The following is a 20,510-nucleotide window of genomic DNA, read 5'->3' on the forward strand; positions in this document are numbered from 1 at the left end:
TTATTTACTCGTTTAATTGATGATTGTGATATTTTGGTAGTGAGACATATTGGCATGTTAGTTATTGTTGATAGCTGCAAAATGAATATTATCTTAGGGGATATATTATACCCGTGGGTTTCATCAAAGTCTGGGTCTTGCATCACTTCGGGTTTGTCTTCCCACAGAAACTTGACGCGCAGTGGTATAACTTGAAAACTGTTCAAAGAGGCGTTAAAACCAACTCACTCACTCTACGGGGACACGTGTCAATATACTTTGTCACCTGCATATTCCTTCTTGCATTTTAGTTTTTATCATATTATCATTTATCGATTTCCGTGACGTAGGTAATGCACTAAAACTAACCCTGTAGGCAGTTGTTAAAACAGGATTCCAGATCAACCAGTTTCAGACGTACATTCAAACACTGTTGTGTCGAAGTTAAAAGGGATCTACGTAAATAATTCGAGTTATCCGACGTTCGACAATAGAAAATGATGACTAAAGTAGGAATACACAGGAACCAAGCTTTTACTTCGAGATAACCGTACATACAACACATCCAAGTTCGACACAACAGTGTTCAACTGTAACTCAAACGACAAAGTTTTGTTGCATAATGAAACTGTACCAATGTTTAGGTGGACGGAGGGTTGGTCTCATAATTCAAAAAGTTTGAGGGTTTTTTAAACATGGAATTAAAACAAATTTATGTTTTTAAATTAACATGCTGCCTGATGATGCAAGTGTTCTCCCAATATGGTCACGTGTATCTTAGATACATTCCAACTACTGAAGAACAGCAGTAAAAGGAACACCTATTTCAAGGTGTGACTGTCTGGTTTACTGCAAAACATATACAATGATCGAATTCAGAGGATCCAGGACGATCGAGGTCAGTGATGCGTTGTCGCTTGACCAATGGCTTGCTCTCAACAGTCCCTTATAGTTAATTGTATGTGCACACACGTACTTGTTCCTCGCTAATATAAAATAGCTATTAGCGGGAACCGTTTGGATGATCAAAATCCTGGCATAGAGAGTTCTGCTAACGGTATATCTGTAAACAGTTGTCTCAGAAACAAATATAGCCAATATAACCCACGCAAGTGTATAACAGTTGGCAAGTCTAGATTACTGCAGTTTCTGGAAATGTTTCTCTGTGTTATCTAGATAATATAGCAACGGTTATTTCTGTAAAACATTTTCATTTCAGTGACCAGATGTAAGTATAACACAACAGGTAAGATCACGCGAAAGAGACAGTAACCTTGAATTCTACCAAATTACACGAGCGTGAAAATAACGTTCATTTCCCGCGTGTTGTATAAAAGCACTATACCATTTGATAATGTTTGCACAGGTGTAGAGTTTAATGATGTGGATGTTTTATCGTGTGGCTGTAACGTTTGTACTTATAACCATCGCCATATGTCCTATGTCTCGGGTTAAACAATAGGTGACAGGTGGAACAGGATGTTTATTTGTGAGCACAGCTGGTGCAATAGAATCATCATTGAAATGCGAATTCGGAAACGAACGCTACAAGGCGGTACTTGAGGTCGTAGGCCGCATAAAACAAAGATTTATAATGACCTGCTCATTGTTAGATTTGCTTTTTGAGTTGGAAATATTTTTCACCATTCTGTCGTACTTTAACAGGCGAGAAGGAAAGAAGCTTGCCAGTAAAAGAAAGGAGAACATGTCCAATAATATTCATGCTAGCTTTCTGTAACTTCTGTAAATTTTTTGTAAAATTTAATATTTCCATTGGCCAAAGAGACCCTCCTCCCGCCTTGGGGGCTATTTCCTCTGCTGAGTTGCAGTGGGTGCTGGGTAATACATCATCTAGATTCATATCATCATGCTATGAACATATTGCCGTTGTGATGTTATCGATCAGCTGCAACATATGGACGTATATTGTGTGGCCCAGTCGACTAAGTCAACTCAATTCTCTGTGACGACATTTGTCCCTTGTTCAGACGCAAAGAACGATTCTGTTTGAAAAGAAGTAAGAACAAATATGTATTATTAATTAATTATTCGTTACTGTTTGACTTATTATTTTAATTGTTTAATGTACGAAAGTACGTCGTAGGTGACTGCGTACCCTTTTACCATCTCCCAAACATTAAAATGATGATTTTAAAGGAAATCTGTCAATTTCGATGTACTGAATGTGTCCGCAATAAGTAATCGAAAAGTGTTATTATTTGGCAAGGGAGAATCAATATAAACACAACATACTCGAAACGCTAACACTCTCATTATCATTTTTTAAAACGAGTTGGTTTTCGTGTAACAGATTCCACTCGCTTTTGGTGCATGGCTTGTTGTCACCGTACCCGTAGTCGTTAGTTGCACCGAAGCAGTTGAAGTTGAAGAACACCCACAACCGGAAGGATGAGTTTTGTAAACCCACCAACCATGACAGATTAACAATCGTCATATGAAAAAATCGGTGTTTTTTAACTTCTTGAGAGTAGCCATATCTGTAATATTGTTCAAAAGTGACGTTAAACAAACGCGTTCAAAACTGATCATATTTAATCATTCTCGGCATATCTGTTTCCCTACATATCCGTGTTTGCCCCGCGAAGATCCCGGATTAGAATAGGTCTTCAGCAACCCATGCTTGCCCTAAAAGGCGACTATGCTCGTCGTAAAAGGCGACTAACGGGATCGGGTGGTCAGGCTCGCTGACATGGTTGATACATGTCATCGATCCCAATTGCGTGGATCGATGCTCATGATGTCAATCACTGGATTGTCTGGTCAAGACTCGATTCTTTTACAGACCCTCCGTCATATAGCTGGAATATTGCTGAGTGCGGCGTTAAACAACCAAAAACAACCAACCAACCGTGTATTTGCCCCGTGCTTGAAGGGCAGGAAGACCAGTAGTGAGGTTGCCAGAACCCACTGCTCTGATAGCAATGTCACCGAAGTCAAACACAAACGAAAACACGGTTGTGTAACTGACGCGACGAATGGTTCGAGAAAAAATCTGTAATGTTATATATATTTGTAAGTATTAGTGTAAAAATATACGATTTCGTAAGATTGATTAAAATGTAGTGAGTTGAGGTAACGATTCCGTTTTTTTTATAATAACATATATTACCATTAAGATGAACGGGCATTCGTGATCAAAGTGTTCCAAAGGATTGCACGCCGCTGTCCTGAGTTGTGTCCCTTTGCTGGCAGGATCTGCTGGCCGAGGGTTCGAATCCTTGTTTGTCAGTACTGTACCCATACTCGTGGGGTTCACCCATGTATATTTCGCCAGTATTATTTCAAATATTAATATGATGAGAATATACTCTACATCCTTGTTTTCAAGTGAGGACAGTGTATCCACCACACATAAGAATTATGTTTGTTCAAATAAAATTATCTTTGCTTCTTTCCAAAATGAATAGGAACACACGCACGCGCGCACGCACGCACGCACACACACACACACACCCACACACACACGGTGCTCGGATTATACCAATCTTGGATTAATCAGGTCAGAGTTACTTCCCTTTGTTAATCAGGATTCAGCGAAAAAAGGACTTAGTTTCCCAGTTGACTGATTTTCGAGATGAAAGTTTCAAAACAGCACGAGTCTTTGCCAAAATGATGAGACCTTGAAGAAACGAACCTGGCGAGGGACCAAACTCTTATGTCATAGGTCGTATCCTTGATCTGTTACAAACTTTATGTAGCAATTTCTGTCTTGGAAATGAACGGGATATTGTGTTAGGGGATCTATTATGACAAAGGATGTATGTAAACCATTGAATGTCGCCCTTAAGGGGGTAAACGCCTGAGATCAACGTCACGACGGGCTTTCCTCTTCCGCGAAGTTGGGGCAAGCCATGACTTAACTGAAATACGGTTCCAAGCGGCGTTCAACCAAACCCCCTCCATCCCTCACTTAATACAAGGCCATGAAGACTGCTTTCATGAACATTTAATAGCATAATGTTAACTGGTTTATATTTATTGTCTCGCCGGAGTAATTCCTCTCTTTATTAAACAAAGAAACGTTCATAATTGACCCTAATGAATCGTGCAGGAAATAAATAACCATTTTTATAGATCCTCATGCATCAGCTAGTCAAATAATTGTGTCAGAATAGTCTTTCATTATTTGGTTGAACTGGTACTAATCATAAAACAATTACTATGTTTGTGTACCGTTGCTGGATCAACATTAGATTTATTATTCATTGAATAATTAGACGATAGATTAACTTAAAGTATTGTATATATCTATTGTACTGAGTTTATTAATAATCGAAAATATCAGCTCCGTTATGTTGTTAAATGGTTTTCGTAAAACAGCGGATATTTCCAATTGCATGACTATTGTTATCTTTTTTAGAATTGTTCGCTGTTTTGCCGAGTAACCCCCCGTGTAAATGTTAAGTTTTGTGAACGTGGTATATATTTTGTTATATGTAAGTATATATATCATACAAGTTGTTGAAGGCTTCGCTCAGTGTTGAGTAATCAAAAATGTTTATGGATGTATTATTTTTTAATAAAATAATAATTATATATTTTCTTTGTCATTTTTGGATGTAAACACCAACAAATTACGAATCGTTACATGTGCATTACATGATCGTTACATGTGCACACGTCATCGTAACATGTGCACACGTCATTGTTACATGTGCACACGTCATCGTTATATGTGCAGAGAGAGACCACCAGCGTCTGTGTTTCCATTTCAAAATTGGCCCGTGAAGATTCCGAGGTAGAATCAGTCTTCAGCAACCCATGCTTGCCGTAAAAAGCGACTATGCTTGTCGTAAAAGGCGACTAACGGAATCGGGTGGTCGGGCTCGCTGACTTGGTTGATACATGTCATCGATCCCAATTGCGTGGGTCGATGCTCATGATGTCAATCACTGGATTGTCTGTTCCAGACTCGATTATTTACAGACCGCCGTCATATAGCTGGAATAGTGCTGAGTGTGACGTTAAACAAACAAACAAACAAACAAAACGAAACGAAATACCATGGTTTTGGATCAATAGTCAACTTGCATTATTATGTAGTTGTTCATGTGTTAAATATGTTGAAATATAATATTGATATAATAGTATGTTATTGATATGAGTAAACGTTCTTTAATGGGATTCAATGGGATTCAAAAAGAGTGCTGTCTTCAGATTAATATAGTGAAGAGACCCGGTGTTAGCGATGAAAATTCCTTTGGTTTAAATATGCTTTATTGTCAAAAGACAAACAGCCGTCATATAGCTAGACTATTGCTGAGTGCGACGTTAAACAACAAACAAACAAATAACGGTCCATTTCTCAGATCGTAGCATGTTGCAGCCGTATACTAACACCACCACTTTCGGCATATATATCAATGGACACACGCGTTTTGAAGCACTATTCACTTTGGACGTCAGCAAATATAGCAACGGCATACAACGGTATTGATATCTTATGTAGTGTTCAACAATGCAATACCTATATATTTATTTGTTTCATTCTTATCACCTAATTTGTTCAAGGGAACTATTAATAAAACGTTCCAATGTTCAGGAAAAAGTCTAATGTCAAGAATGCGACGAAATAACTTTGTTTCAAAGCAGAGGCAGCAAAAAGACACACGTTTCTTGGAATGCTTCAACAGGTAGTCCGTTTGGGCCATGCGATTTACCCTTCTTGTGTTTATGTAATGACAAAACAATTTCTTCAGTTTTCTCCAAAACATCACTTCAAACTGGTGTTTCCGTTTGTTAACAGTCTCGGCTTATTGTACATAAGTCGAAACTGACCGGCCTTGGAGGGTGTCGATGTCAGGCATGTCATTGGGTGAAATGTTCCTTTCTGTGTGGCGAATATATCACCCTTGACCTGTTCCAAGATGATGTCGATATCTCCAATGGTTAAAAATGTTAAAAGCGGCGTTAAACCCAACTCACTCACTCGTTCCAATGGTAACTAATCAGATGTTTAAAATAGCAGGGGTTTCCATCCGAAGGCGACGGTGGGGTGGCCTTTTGGTTGAAGCGTTTGCTGAACTCCAAAGGCCCCGGTCTCACGCACGCACGCACGCAGACTCGCCCACTCACTCACTCACTCACTCACTCCCTTACTCGAATGTTTAACTCCAATGAGCACTAAACGTTCAAGCTGGCGATCATTCACGCACGCACGCACGCACTCACACACCCACCCACCCACCCACTCACTCACTCACTCACTCACCAACCCACCCACCCACCCACTCACTCACCCACTCACCCACTCACTCACTCACTCACTCACTCACTCACTCACTCACTCACTCACTCACTCACTCACTCACTCACCCACTCACTCACTCACTCACTCCAATGAGCACTAAACGTTCAAACTGGCGATCATGCATTTCTAATATGAATACATTCACCAGGCCAACATGTGATTGCTCCAGAGTTTTTATAATGAATGACATAAACAACCCAGTTATGGGAATACACAGTGAGGACGTGAGCAGCTCTGAAAACATCCTTGAACAATTCAGAGATATGAAAGAATCATATGAAATACATTTCACGGCTGATATTTCATCTGGTATATCTGATCACAATTCAGATATAGATACTCCAATTACTGATGAACTTGAGAGGGCAATATGAAAACAATCTGGAGTTGATGATCCTGTTCCTGATGTCGTTCGTAAGATCTTGACCATGTGTTAGTGTTCTGCAACACTGCCAAATACTATAATGATGCCTGTCTCCAGGTAAAGAGAGAGAGAGAGAGAGAGAGAGAGAGAGAGAGAGAGAGAGAGAGAGAGAGAGAGAGAGAGAGAGAGAGTGGGTATGGTTTTACGCCGCCTTTAGCAATATTCCAGCTATATCACGGCGGGGGACACCAGAAATGGGCTTCACATTAAAGACGCCTCGTCACTTCCAGCACCACATGGAATACTTTCCCCCGTGTCTACCTCTACTTTATGTTAAATCACTTAACTGATTATCTTGATAATGGGCCAAAGCGTTTAGCCAGGGTCTAACCTGATCCAAGGGTTTAAAGTGATCAGCATGTAAAAGGACAGACAGAGTGAGTGAGTGGAGAGTATGGTTTTACGCCACTTTTAGCAATATTCCAGCAATATCACGGCGGGGGACACCAGAAATGGGCTTCACACATTGTACCCATGTCGGGAATCGAACCCGGGTCTTCGGCGTGACGAGCGAACTCTTTAACCACTAGGCTACCCGACCGCCCCCAGGACAGACAGAAGCTCAGAACGTCATATGCAATGAAGATTACATGTGTGGTTTTCTTGATATAATAATCGATTATGATATGACAGAGATAAGAGGTTAGGTGAGAGGAGATGGGTCTTAACGGCACGTACATGTATTTTGCGACGTGCACGAACGTGTATGTGTGCTCACTAATACACTCACACATTGTCTCGCTAAATGACACACACTGGCTCATTAATACATTCACACACTCGCTTACTAATACACACACACACACACTTGCTCACCTATACATACAGACACACACTGGCTCACTAATACACACACCCACACACACACCCGCTCACTAATATACTCACACACTGGCTCATTAATACTTTCACACACTGGCTTACTAATACACACACACACACACACTTGCTCACTTATACATACACACACACACTGGCTCACTAATACACACACACACACACACACACACACTGGCTCAATATTACACTCACACACTGGCTGACTAATACAGTCACACACTGGCTTACAAATACACACACACACACACTTGCTCACTTATACATACACACACACACTGGCTCAATATTACACTTACACACTGGCTCACTAATACAGTCACACACTGGCTTACTAATATACACACACTTGCTCACTTACACACACACACACACACACACACACACTGGCTCATTAATACACTCACACACTGGCTCACTAATATATTCACACACTTACTAATACTCACACACTGGTTCACAAATACACACACACACACACACACACACACACACACTGGTACACTCACACACTGGCTCAATAATACAGTCACACACTTGCTGACTTATGCATACACACACACACACTCACGCACTGGCTCATTAATATATTCACACACTTACTAATACACCAACACTGGTTCACAAATACAGACACACACACACACACACTGGCTGACTAATACACAAACACACACACACACACTGGCTCCCTAATACACACACACACACACACACACACACACACACACACACACACACACACACACACACACACACACACACTGGCTCATTAATAGACTCACCCACTGGCTCACTAACATATTCACACACTTACTAATACACTCACACACTGGTTCACAAACACACACACAGTGTCTCACTAATACACTCACACACACACTGGTTCACAAATACACACACACAGTGACTCACTAATACACTCACACACACTGGCTCATTAATATATTCACACACTTACTCATACACCCGCACTGGTTCACACACACACACACACACACACACACACACACACACACACACACACACACACACACACACACACACACACACACACACACACACACACACACACACACGCTGGCTGACTAATACACAAACACACACACTCACACACTGCTCATAATACACTCACACACTGGCTCACTAATACACAAACACACTTGCTCATTTATACACTCACGCACTCTCACTAAATCGCATTATACCTACACACACTGCCCACTAACTCACGCACTTGCTTACTAATTCATTCACACACTGGCCCATTTGCACATTCACACACTGACTTATGTCTACGTTCGCACGTTGACTTACTTAAAGCACAGACTACACTGGCCCGTAATACCTGATATTCTGATCGTAGGGTGCCACAAAAATGGGGGTTGACTTTTTGCACACGATCTCAGGATTATACCGGTGACCCCTTGAGAAGAGCGGACGTCTTCGTGAATGTACTGAAATGTGCCTTAAACTCCGGGTAGACATTCAAACAACCGACAGGTGGTTGGATCCATGGTCAAACACACTCAAGGAAAACGTATATGACGGACAGACACTGTGGTTCTTGCCATTCGCTAAACCTGCTGTGATTTTATTGTTCTTCGTTAAATAGAAACAGTAGGAAGAGGAGTATAATATCCCGATCACTCCAGTAACATTGGACAGGGTACATGTCGACGCCTATGTCCCTGTCAATACGTCGAGATCCTTTATTAAAGGTGTGATAATAGTAAAATATGTATTAGTAAATAAAAGCGACAAAAACATTTCGATAATCATAATAAATGTCTGCTGAAAGAAACGCCCATTGTACAATTCCGACTATATCATGAACATTTGTTTATGAATCACTATCAAATAGTGATACCAGGTGTTCGCTAAAAGGTTAGCTTGCATGCCCCACTGGTGGCATCAATGGAAACAATCTGTTCCTAATAATCGACAACAACGGTTTTTCCTCTTTGTTTCGAAAAGTAACAGTCTCTCGTGGTGTTTTACCAGGATAATGATATTTATCAAGTGTTGTTGAACAATGACAGTAATATTCCCCAGTAGTGTTATACAATAACAGTAATATTCCCCAGTAGTGATATAAAATAACTGTAATATTCTCTAGTAGTGTTATAAAATAACAGTAATATTCTCTTGTAGTATTATACAATAAATGTAATATTCTCTGGTAGGGTTGTACACTAACAGTAATCTTCTTCTAGTATTGTTGTATACAATGACAGTAATATTATTCTAGCAGTGTTGTACAATAACTTTAATCTTCTTCTGAGAGCGTTGTACAAAAACAGTGAGGTACGATACCGGTGTTCGTCGTGTACGATGATCGTTGTTATCGCACTACAGCACTAAAAGACAATCGCTGTTATCGCACTACAGCACAAAAGTCTACAAGATGATCGTTGTTATCGCACTACAGCACTACAAGATGATCGTTGTTACCGCACAACAGCACTATAAGATGATCGTTGTTACCGCACTACAGCACTATAAGGCGATCGCTGTTATCGCACTACAGCACTACGAGATGATCGTTGATACCGCACAACAGCACTATAAGATGATCGTTGTTATCGCACTACAGCACTATAAGACGATCGCTGTTATCACACAACAGCACTATAAGATGATCGCTGTTATCACACAACAGCACTACAAGACAATCGTTGTTATCGCACTACAGCACTACAAGATGATCGTTGTTACCGCACAACAGCACTATAAGACGATCGCTGTTATCACACAACAGCACTATAAGATGATCGCTGTTATCACACAACAGCACTATAAGACGATCGCTGTTATCACACAACAGCACTATAAGATGATCGTTGTTAGCGCACTACAGCACTACAAGATGATCGCTGTTAGCGCACTACAGCGTTATAGGATGATCGCTGTTATAGCACAACAACTCTATAAGATGATCGCTGTTACCACACTACAGCACTACAAGATGATCGTTGTTATCGCACTATAGCTCTATAAGATGATCGCTGTTACCACACTACAGCACTACAAGATGATCGTTGTTATCGCACTATAGCTCTATAAGATGATCGCTGTTACCGCACTACACCGCTTTAAGATGATCACTGTTATCACACAACAGTACCAAAAGATGGTCGTTGTTTTCGCATTACCACCCTTGGAGAAAACAGAATCACCCTGGATCTAGGGTTAGAATCCCCACGCCCTGATCATGATTGTTTGTTAGTATTGTCGGAAAACATTTTAACCTGCACCGCCTTGGGCTTTCCTTCCAAATTCAGCTAACCGCCTCCATGGTCTAGTGGTAGAGCGTCCGCCCGGAGAGCGGGTGGTCTGGGGTTTGATCGTTAAAAGATGGTACTTGGTGGCATTAAGGGGCGAAAAACTAGGACTGGTCGGCTCGGAGTCAGTATACTGTGTCTGAGTGGGGTATTCATGTTAAACTGCGGCATGGTATCTCAGTGGGCTAGCACTATAAATCAGCATCAGTCCGGACTAGAACAAGCAGCCACACAAACACATACACGTACATGCACGTCGCTATATAAGTGCAATAATCTTGGACGCGACGTTAAACCCAATTTTACCTCACCTCCACAATCACCTGCCACGCCGTGATGTTACTGACATTCTGGTTAAAGCGGCGTTTCCTCAAATCACCCACCTCGAGTACGGTTTCATCTTGCACTGTTATTTGGGCAATTACAGTTATCATGTAATTTTTAAAAAATGCAAAAAATGAAATTGCGATGAATCTCGCAAACTTTTGATGCACGTGCTGCACGCACACTAGTGGCTTTAAAAGTATCGAGTTTCTTCACGATTTTTTCTTCACATTCCAAAGGAACAGTGAACGTTGTAAACTGACTTACATCGTTAGGTGGTGAGCCTAGACTTACTAATGCTCAAGGAAACAATGCCATTGGCCATTTGGGGGCTGGCGACATCCAGAGCAGCACAGTCGCCATGCAGGACTAGCTGTTGACCTGGCAACAAGAATATCCTCATACTTTGCAGGACTAGATGTTGGCACTGAAACAAGAGTATCCTAGGACTTGACTGTTATAACCCAGTGACGTTGTTCAATTTGTTATGTGAACTGAATTATTCAAACACAGATAGTCAAAGCGTATATATATCCTCGAGCTCTTAAAATAAAAGATGTTGAATTTCCTATTTTGGAGTAGTATAGGAATGCCAAAATATTGAAACTAAAAATATATCCTGTTAGTAAATGTGTGTTCATTGAACGTTGGTAAAAAGCAAGATCGAAAAATACATATCTTGATTAGATTTTAAGAAGCTCATATCACAGACCAGGAGATATCTATGCAGTATTATTCAATTATTCAAACACAGACAATCAAAGCGTATATATATCTTTCGAACCTCGAGCCCTTTTAAATAAAAGATGTTGAATTTCCTATTTTGGAGTAGTATAGGAATGCCAAAATTTTGAAACTAAAAATTTATCCTGTTAGCAAATGTGTGTTCATTGGTCGTTGGTAGAAAGCAAGATCGAAAAAAACATATCTTGATTAGATTTTAAGAAGCTCATATCACAGACCGGGAGATATCTATGCAGTATTATTCAATTATTCAAACACAGACAATCAAAGCGTATATAATCTTTCGAACCTCGAGCTCTTAAAATAAAAGATGTTGAATTTCCTATTTTGGAGTAGTATAGGAATGCCAAAATATTGAAACTAAAAATATATCCTGTTAGCAAATGTGTGTTCATTGAACGTTGGTAAAAAGCAAGATCGAAAAAAACATATCTTGATTAGATTTTAAGAAGCTCATATCACAGTGCAGGAGATATCTATGCAGTAGTTTGGCCTACTTGTTCTCCTTATGCCCCTGCTACATACCATCTGTGGCATTAACAGTCTCCATGGGCTAAAGGCCAAATAATTAGTTTAATAGTTTTTCTCAAAAACACTCCATTCTGCGTTTGTAAAGGTTTTGAATATAACCAGCTCCTCAAGTTAGGTTTGAGATTTCTTTCTCATTTAACTTGCGGGCAAAAAAAGCATTACGTTGTTTTAAAAAAAATATTTGAAGAGTCCAATTAAAACCATACTTCCAGCCGTGGTATATAGAGGGGAACTTGTGATTGTATCTTTAAAGGTCAGTGAATGTACTAATTTGCAAACTGTCTCAGACATTTGCTAATATTTAAAGGATAATGATCTTTCATCTAACATTGGTTGCACCACATTATTTATTTATTTATTTTTTATATATTTTTTATTTATTTATTTTTGGTTGCACCACATTATGAAACGTCTTAGACCTGTATCAATTCGGACTTTCCTTTCAGGTTAAACTGACACTAGGTCCTGTAACTGAAAAAAACTGTTCAAAGCGGCGTAAAACTCGCTCTCTCACGAGTCATCCATGTTCACTGGGGCCCTATGCATCATGCTTGTCGTAAGAGCACACCGCCAAAGGATGACTTGTTTTGTGTGATCGTAGCCCAGTAATATTCATTGTTGCTCATGCTATCAACCTATAGTTTGCCCGATCCTGATGCGATTATTTTTTTATCACTTTTATTTCTTTTTGAAGGTACATGCCCACACTCTGGGTATTGACTCATTTAACAGGGCAAATTGATGGACAATATAATTACGTTACTTACATTGTGTTAGTGCTGTGTAGCCATTGGACACTGGATCAATCTTACCTTTGTTAACAGGTTGTGAACTTGTTGAAATGATAAGAATGTGTTAAAATCGACTTGAGACCATTCAAATTTGGTAAGAGATTCAATTTTTTTTTGTTGATGTATGATTTAATTAGAATGAAAATCAATTTCAGTACGTCGACTCCCATGGCGTAGCTTTGGTGTTGCTCATTCGTGCGAAAACATTCATTTCCTGTACAGGTATTGTACATGTGTTGACATACGCATTGTTTTACGCGTGTACATCTGAATGGACTTTCGCATAGTTTTTTTTTTTCAAATGGACTTACGCATTTTCTTAGACGTGGGCTTACGTTGTAAAGGATACGCTTATCTTTTCGCGATGCTTATGAGATCGGAATCTTACAAAATATTCTGCTGTCAACAGTCAATTTCATATAGATATTTCGCGAACACCGTGTGCCTTCACTGATGTTTAGTGTTCCATTTACATAATTTTCACCACTATTTTGCCAATAGGGCCTGTTTCGGAGGTCAGCCTGGATAGATTAATCTTTGACGTTGACGTTTCATATAGATTATGATTATGGAAATGTGTTTTGTTACTTTTTTACGCGTGATCGTGAGCATGGCTTTACACATAGACTTTTGTGTTGTCGCTTTAATTTATTTCTGGACTTTCGCATGGATTTACGCCGGGACCCACGTCTGGAGCGTCACATGGATTTACGCCTGTGGACACGCCTGGAGCCATGCGTGGATTTACGCCTGGACCTATGCCTAGAGCGAAAGTTTCTCGACATGAAGGGAAAGTTGCTTGACATGAAGGGAAAGTTACTTGACATGAAGGGAAAGTTACTTGACATGAAGGGAGAGTTACTTGACATGAAGGGAAAATTGCTTGACATGAAGGGAAAGTTACTTGACATGAAGGGAAGGTTACTCGACATGAAGGGAAAGTTGCTTGACATGAAGGGAAAGTTACTTGACATGAAGGGAAAGTTTCTCGACATGAAGGGAAAGTTTCTCGACATGAAGGGAAAGTTACTTGACATGAAGGGAAAGTTTCTCGACATGAAGGGAAAGTTTCTCGACATGAAGGGAAAGTTTCTCGACATGAAGGGAGAGTTACTTGACATGAAAGGAAAGTTTCTCGACATGAAGGGAGAGTTACTTTACATGAAGGGAAAGTTTCTCGACATAAAGGGAAAATTACTTGACATGAAGGGAAAGTTATTTAAGTTTACATGAAGGAAAAATTACTTGACATGAAGGGAAAGTTACTCGACATGAAGGGAAAATTACTCGACATGAAGGGAAAATTACTTGACATGAAAGGAAAATTACTTGACATGAAGGGAAAGTTATTTAAGTTTACATGAAGGGAAAATTACTTGACATGAAGGGAAAATTACTTGACATGAAGGGAAAGTTATTTAAGTTTACATGAAGGGAAAATTACTTGACATGAAGGGAAAGTTTCTCGACATGAAGGGAAAGTTACTTGACATGAAGGGAAAGTTACTCGACATAAAGGGAAAGTTGCTCGACATGAAGGAAAAGTTACTTGACATGAAGGGAAAATTACTCGACATGAAGGGAAAATTACTTGACATGAAGGGAAAGTTATTTAAGTTTACATGAAGGGAAAATTACTTGACAAGAAGGGAAAGTTACTTGAAATGAAGGGAAAATTGCTTGACATGAAGGGAAAGTTACTTGACATGAAGGGAAGGTTACTCGACATGAAGGGAAAGTTGCTTGACATGAAGGGAAAGTTACTTGACATGAAGGGAAAGTTACTCGACATGAAGGGAAAGTTGCTTGACATGAAGGGAAAGTTACTTGACATGAAGGGAAAGTTTCTCGACATGAAGGGAAAGTTTCTCGACATGAAGGGAAAGTTTCTCGACATGAAGGGAGAGTTACTTGACATGAAAGGAAAGTTTCTCGACATGAAGGGAGAGTTACACCCATCATTGTATCATTGTCCCTGTCAGTACGTCGTGATTCTTTATTACAGGTGTGATAATAATAAAATATTTATTAGTAAATAAAAGATACAAAAACGTTTCGATAATCATAAGAAATGTCTGCTGAAAAAAACGCCCATTGTACAATTCCGACTATATCATGAACATGTGTTTATGAATCACTATCAAAAAGTGATACCAGGTGTTCGCTAAAAGGTTAGCTTGCATGCCCCACTGGTGGCATTAATGGAAACAATCTGTTCCTAATAATCGACGACAACGGTTTTTCTAGTAGTCTTCTCCTTAGAGCGTTGTACAATAACTTTAATCTTCTTCCAAGAGCGTTGTACAAAAACAGTGAGGTACGATACCGGTGTTCGTCGTGTACGATCCTGATCGCACTACAGCACTTGAAGACGATCGTTGTTACCGCACTACAGCACTACAAGACAATCGTTGCTCTCGCACTACAGTACTACAAGATGATCGTTGTTACCGCACTACAGCACTACAAGACAATCGTTGTTACCGCACTACAGCACTACAAGACAATCGTTGCTCTCGCACTACAGCACTACAAGATGATCGTTGTTACCGCACTACAGCACTACAAGACAATCGTTGTTATCGCACTACAGCACTACACGATGGTCGTTGTTATCGCACTATAGCTCTATAAGATGATCGCTGTTATCGCACTACAGCGCTTTAAGATGATCACTGTTATCACACAACAGTACAAAAAGACGGTCGTTGTTTTCGCATTACCACCCTTGGAGAAAACAGAATCACCCTGGATCTAGGGTTCGAATCCCCACGCCCTGATCATGATTGTTTGTTAGTATTGTCGGTAAACATTTAAACCTGCACCGCCTTAATTGGGCTTTCCTTCCAAATTCAGCTGACCGCCTCCATGGTCTAGTGGTAGAGCGTCCGCCCGGAGAGCGGAAGGTCCGGGGTTTGATCCCCGGCCGCGTCATACCAAAAGATGGTACTTGGGGGCTCGGAGTCAGTATACTGTGTCTGAGTGGGGTATTCATGTTAAACTGCGGCATGGTATCTCAGTGGGCTATCACTATAAATCGGCATCAGTCCGGACTAGTACAAGAAGCCAGACAAACACACACACGTACATGCACGTCGCTATATAAGTGCAATAATCTTGGACGCGACGGTAAACCCAATTTCACCTCACCTCCACATTCAGCTGCCACGCCCTGATGTTACTGACATTCTGGTTAAAGCGGCGTTACCTCAAATCACCCACCTTGCGAGCGGTTTCATCTTGCACTGTTATTTGGGCAATTACAGTTATCATGTATTTTTAAAAAAATGCAAAAAATGAAATTGCGATGAATCTCACAAACATTTGATGCACGGGCTACACGCACACTAGTGGCTATAAAAGTATCGAGTTTCTTCTCGATTTTTTCTTCACATTCCAAAGGAACAGTGAACGTTGTAAACTGACTTACATCGTTAGGTGGTGAGCCTAGACTTACTAATGCTCAACGAAACAATGCCATTGGCCATTTGGGGCTGGCGACACCCAGAGCAGCACACTCGCCATGCAGGACTAGCTGTTGACCTGGCAACAAGAATATCCTCATACTTTGCAGGACTAGATGTTGGAATTGAAACAAGTGTATCCTAGGACTTGACTGTTATAACCCAGTGACGTTGTTCAATTTGTTATGTGAACTGAATTATTCAAACACAGACAATCAAAGCGTATATATATCTTTCGAACCTCGAGCTCTTAAAATAAAAGATGTTGAATTTCCTATTTTGGAGTAGTATAGGAATGCCAAAATTTTGAAACTAAAAATTTATCCTGTTAGCAAATGTGTGTTCATTGGTCGTTGGTAGAAAGCAAGATCGAAAAAAACATATCTTGATTAGATTTTAAGAAGCTCATATCACAGACCAGGAGATATCTATGCAGTATTATTCAATTATTCAAACACAGACAATCAAAGCGTATATATATCTTTCGAACCTCGAGCTCTTAAAATAAAAGATGTTGAATTTCCTATTTTGGAGTAGTATAGGAATGCCAAAATATTGAAACTAAAAATTTATCCTGTTAGTAAATGTGTGTTCATTGAACGTTGGTAAAATGCAAGATCGAAAAAAACATATCTTGATTAGATTTTAAGAAGCTCATATCACATACCAGGAGATATCTATGCGGTAGTTTGGCCTACGTGTTCTCCTTATGCCCCTGCTACATACCATCTGTGGCATTAACAGTCTCCATGGGCTAAAGGCCAAATAATTAGTTTAATAGTTTTTCTCAAAAACACTTCATTCTGCGTTTGTAAAGGTTTTGAATATAACCAGCTCCTCAAGTTAGGTTTGAGATTTCTTTCTCATTTAACTTGCGGGCAAAAAGAGCATTACGTTGTTTTAAAAAAAATATTTGAAGAGTCCAATTAAAACCATACTTCCAGCCGTGGTATATAGAGGGGAACTTGTGATTGTATCTTTAAAGGTCAGTGAATGTACTAATTTGCAAACTGTCTCAGACATTTGCTGATATTTAAAGGATAATGATCCTTCATCTAACATTGGTTGCACCACATTATTATTATTATTATTATTATTATTATTTAAAAATTGTTTTGTTTGTTTGTTTTTTGGTTGCACCACATTATGAAACGTCTTAAACCTGTATCAATTCGGACTTTTCTTTCAGGTTAAACTGACACTAGGTCCTGTAACTGAAAAAAAATGTTCAAAGCGGCGTAAAACTCGCTCTCTCACGAGTCATCCATGTTCCCTGGAGCCCTATGCATCATGCTTGTCGTAAGAGCACACCGCCAATGGATGACTTGTTTTGTGTGATCGTAGCCCAGTAATATTCATTGTTGCTCATGCTATCAACCTATAGTTTGCCCGATCCTGATGCGATTATTTTTTTATCACTTTTATTTCTTTTTGAGGGTACATGCCCACTCTCTGGGTATTGACTCATTTAACAGGGCAAATTGATGGACAATATAATTACGTTACTTACATTGTGTTAGTGCTGTGTAGCCATTGGACACTGGATCAATCTTACCTTTGTACACAGGTTGTGAACTTATTGAAATGATAAGAATTTGTTATCCAAGTCTTGAGACCAATCAAATTTAGTAAGCGATTCGATTTATTTTTGTAGATGTATAATTTAATTAGACTAAAAAACAATTTCAGTACGTCAACTCCCATGACGTAGCTTTAGTGTTACTCATTCGTGCGAAAACATTCATTTCCTGTACAGGTATTGTACATGTGTTGACATACGCATTATTTTACGCGTGTACTTCTGAATGGACTTTCGCATTGGTTTTTTTTTCAAATGGACTTTACGCCGATGGGGCAGGATATGTTATTTGTTTCGCTGCTTATGAGATTTTACAAAGTCCTCTGCTCTCAACAGTCATTTCTTATAGTATTTTCGCGAACACCGTATGTCTTCACTGATGTTCAGTGTTCAATTTACATAATTTGCACCACTATTTTGCCAATAGGGCCTGTTTCGGAGGTCAGTTTGGATAGATTAATCTTTGACGTTTTATATAGATTATGATTATGGAAATGTGTTTTGTTACTTTTTTTACGCGTGATCGTGAGCATGGCTTTACACATAGACTTTTGTGTTGTCGCTTTAATTTATTTCTGGACTTTCGCATGGATTTACGCCGGGACCCACGTCTGGAGCGTCACATGGATTTACGCCTGTGGACACGCCTGGAGCCATGCGTGGATTTACGCCTGGACCTATGCCTAGAGCGAAAGTTTCTCGACATAAAGGGAAAGTTGCTCGACATAAAGGAAAAGTTACTTGACATGAAGGGAAAATTACTCGACATGAAGGGAAAATTACTTGACATGAAGGGAAAGTTACTTGACATGAAGGGAAAGTTGCCTGACATGAAGGGAAAGTTACTCGACATAAAGGGAAAGTTGCTCGACATGAACGAAAAGTTACTTGACATGAAGGGAAAATTACTCGACATGAAGGGAAAATTACTTGACATGAAGGGAAAGTTACTTTACACAGAAGGGAAAATTACTTGACAAGAAGGGAAAATTACTTTACACAGAAGGGAAAATTACTTGACAAGAAGGGAAAATTACTCGACATGAAGGGAAAATTACTTGACAAGAAGGGAAAGTTACTTTACACAGAAGGGAAAATTACTTGACAAGAAGGGAAAATTACTCGACATGAAGGGAAAATTACTTGACATGAAGGGAAAGTTACTTTACATGAAGGGAAAATTACTTGACAAGAAGGGAAAGTTACTTGACATGAAGGGAAAGTTACTCGACATGAAGGGAAAATTACTCGACATGAAGTGAAAGTTACTTGACAAGAAGGGAAAATTACTTGACAAGAAGGGAAAATTACTCGACATGAAGGGAAAATTACTTGACATGAAGGGAAAGTTACTTTACATGAAGGGAAAATAACTTGACAAGAAGGGAAAATTACTCGACATGAAGGGAAAATTACTTGACATGAAGGGAAAGTTACTTTACATGAAGGGAAAATTACTTGACAAGAAGGGAAAGTTACTTGACATGAAGGGAAAATTACTCGACATGAAGTGAAAATTACTCGACAAGAAGGGAAAGTTACTTGACATGAAGGGAAAGTTACTCGACATGAAGGGAAAATTACTCGACATGAAGTGAAAGTTACTTGACATGAAGGGAAAGTTACTTTACATGAAGGGAAAATAACTTGACAAGAAGGGAAAATTACTCGACATGAAGGGAAAATTACTTGACATGAAGGGAAAGTTACTTTACATGAAGGGAAAATTACTTGACAAGAAGGGAAAGTTACTTGACATGAAGGGAAAATTACTCGACATGAAGTGAAAATTACTTGACAAGAAGGGAAAGTTACTTGACATGAAGGGAAAGTTACTCGACATGAAGGGAAAATTACTCGACATGAAGTGAAAGTTACTTGACATGAAAGGAACAGGAACTGTCGTGTTTAATCAAACCTAGAATGACATTGCATATCGGATTATCGACAGAAAAAACGTAGTTTCTTAAAAACGTGCACATGCATTAACTTACTGCTGATGAGGAAGAATCCCAATTAAAGAAAAAGAGTACTTTAGAAAATCTAATGCACACGAAGGCGGAATGCCTTTGAGAATTATATCGATTTACCACAACAGATAGTGATCTTAAATTTCATAACCTTGACAAATTAATAGTTTCAGGTTATTTATTTTTGACCATTTCCGTTCGTTCTTGCTCCATTCATTATTTCATAATTCTATTACATTTTCAAATATGTTTGACGTTCGGAAACATGGTGAAAATAAAAGTTGACATCCAGATTTCGGTGAGAGGCCCAAT

The sequence above is a fragment of the Haliotis cracherodii genome, unplaced genomic scaffold (assembly GCF_022045235.1).
Source record: "Haliotis cracherodii isolate W230 unplaced genomic scaffold, xgHalCrac1.p SCAF_35, whole genome shotgun sequence".
Classification (NCBI taxonomy): Eukaryota; Metazoa; Mollusca; class Gastropoda; order Lepetellida; family Haliotidae; genus Haliotis; species Haliotis cracherodii.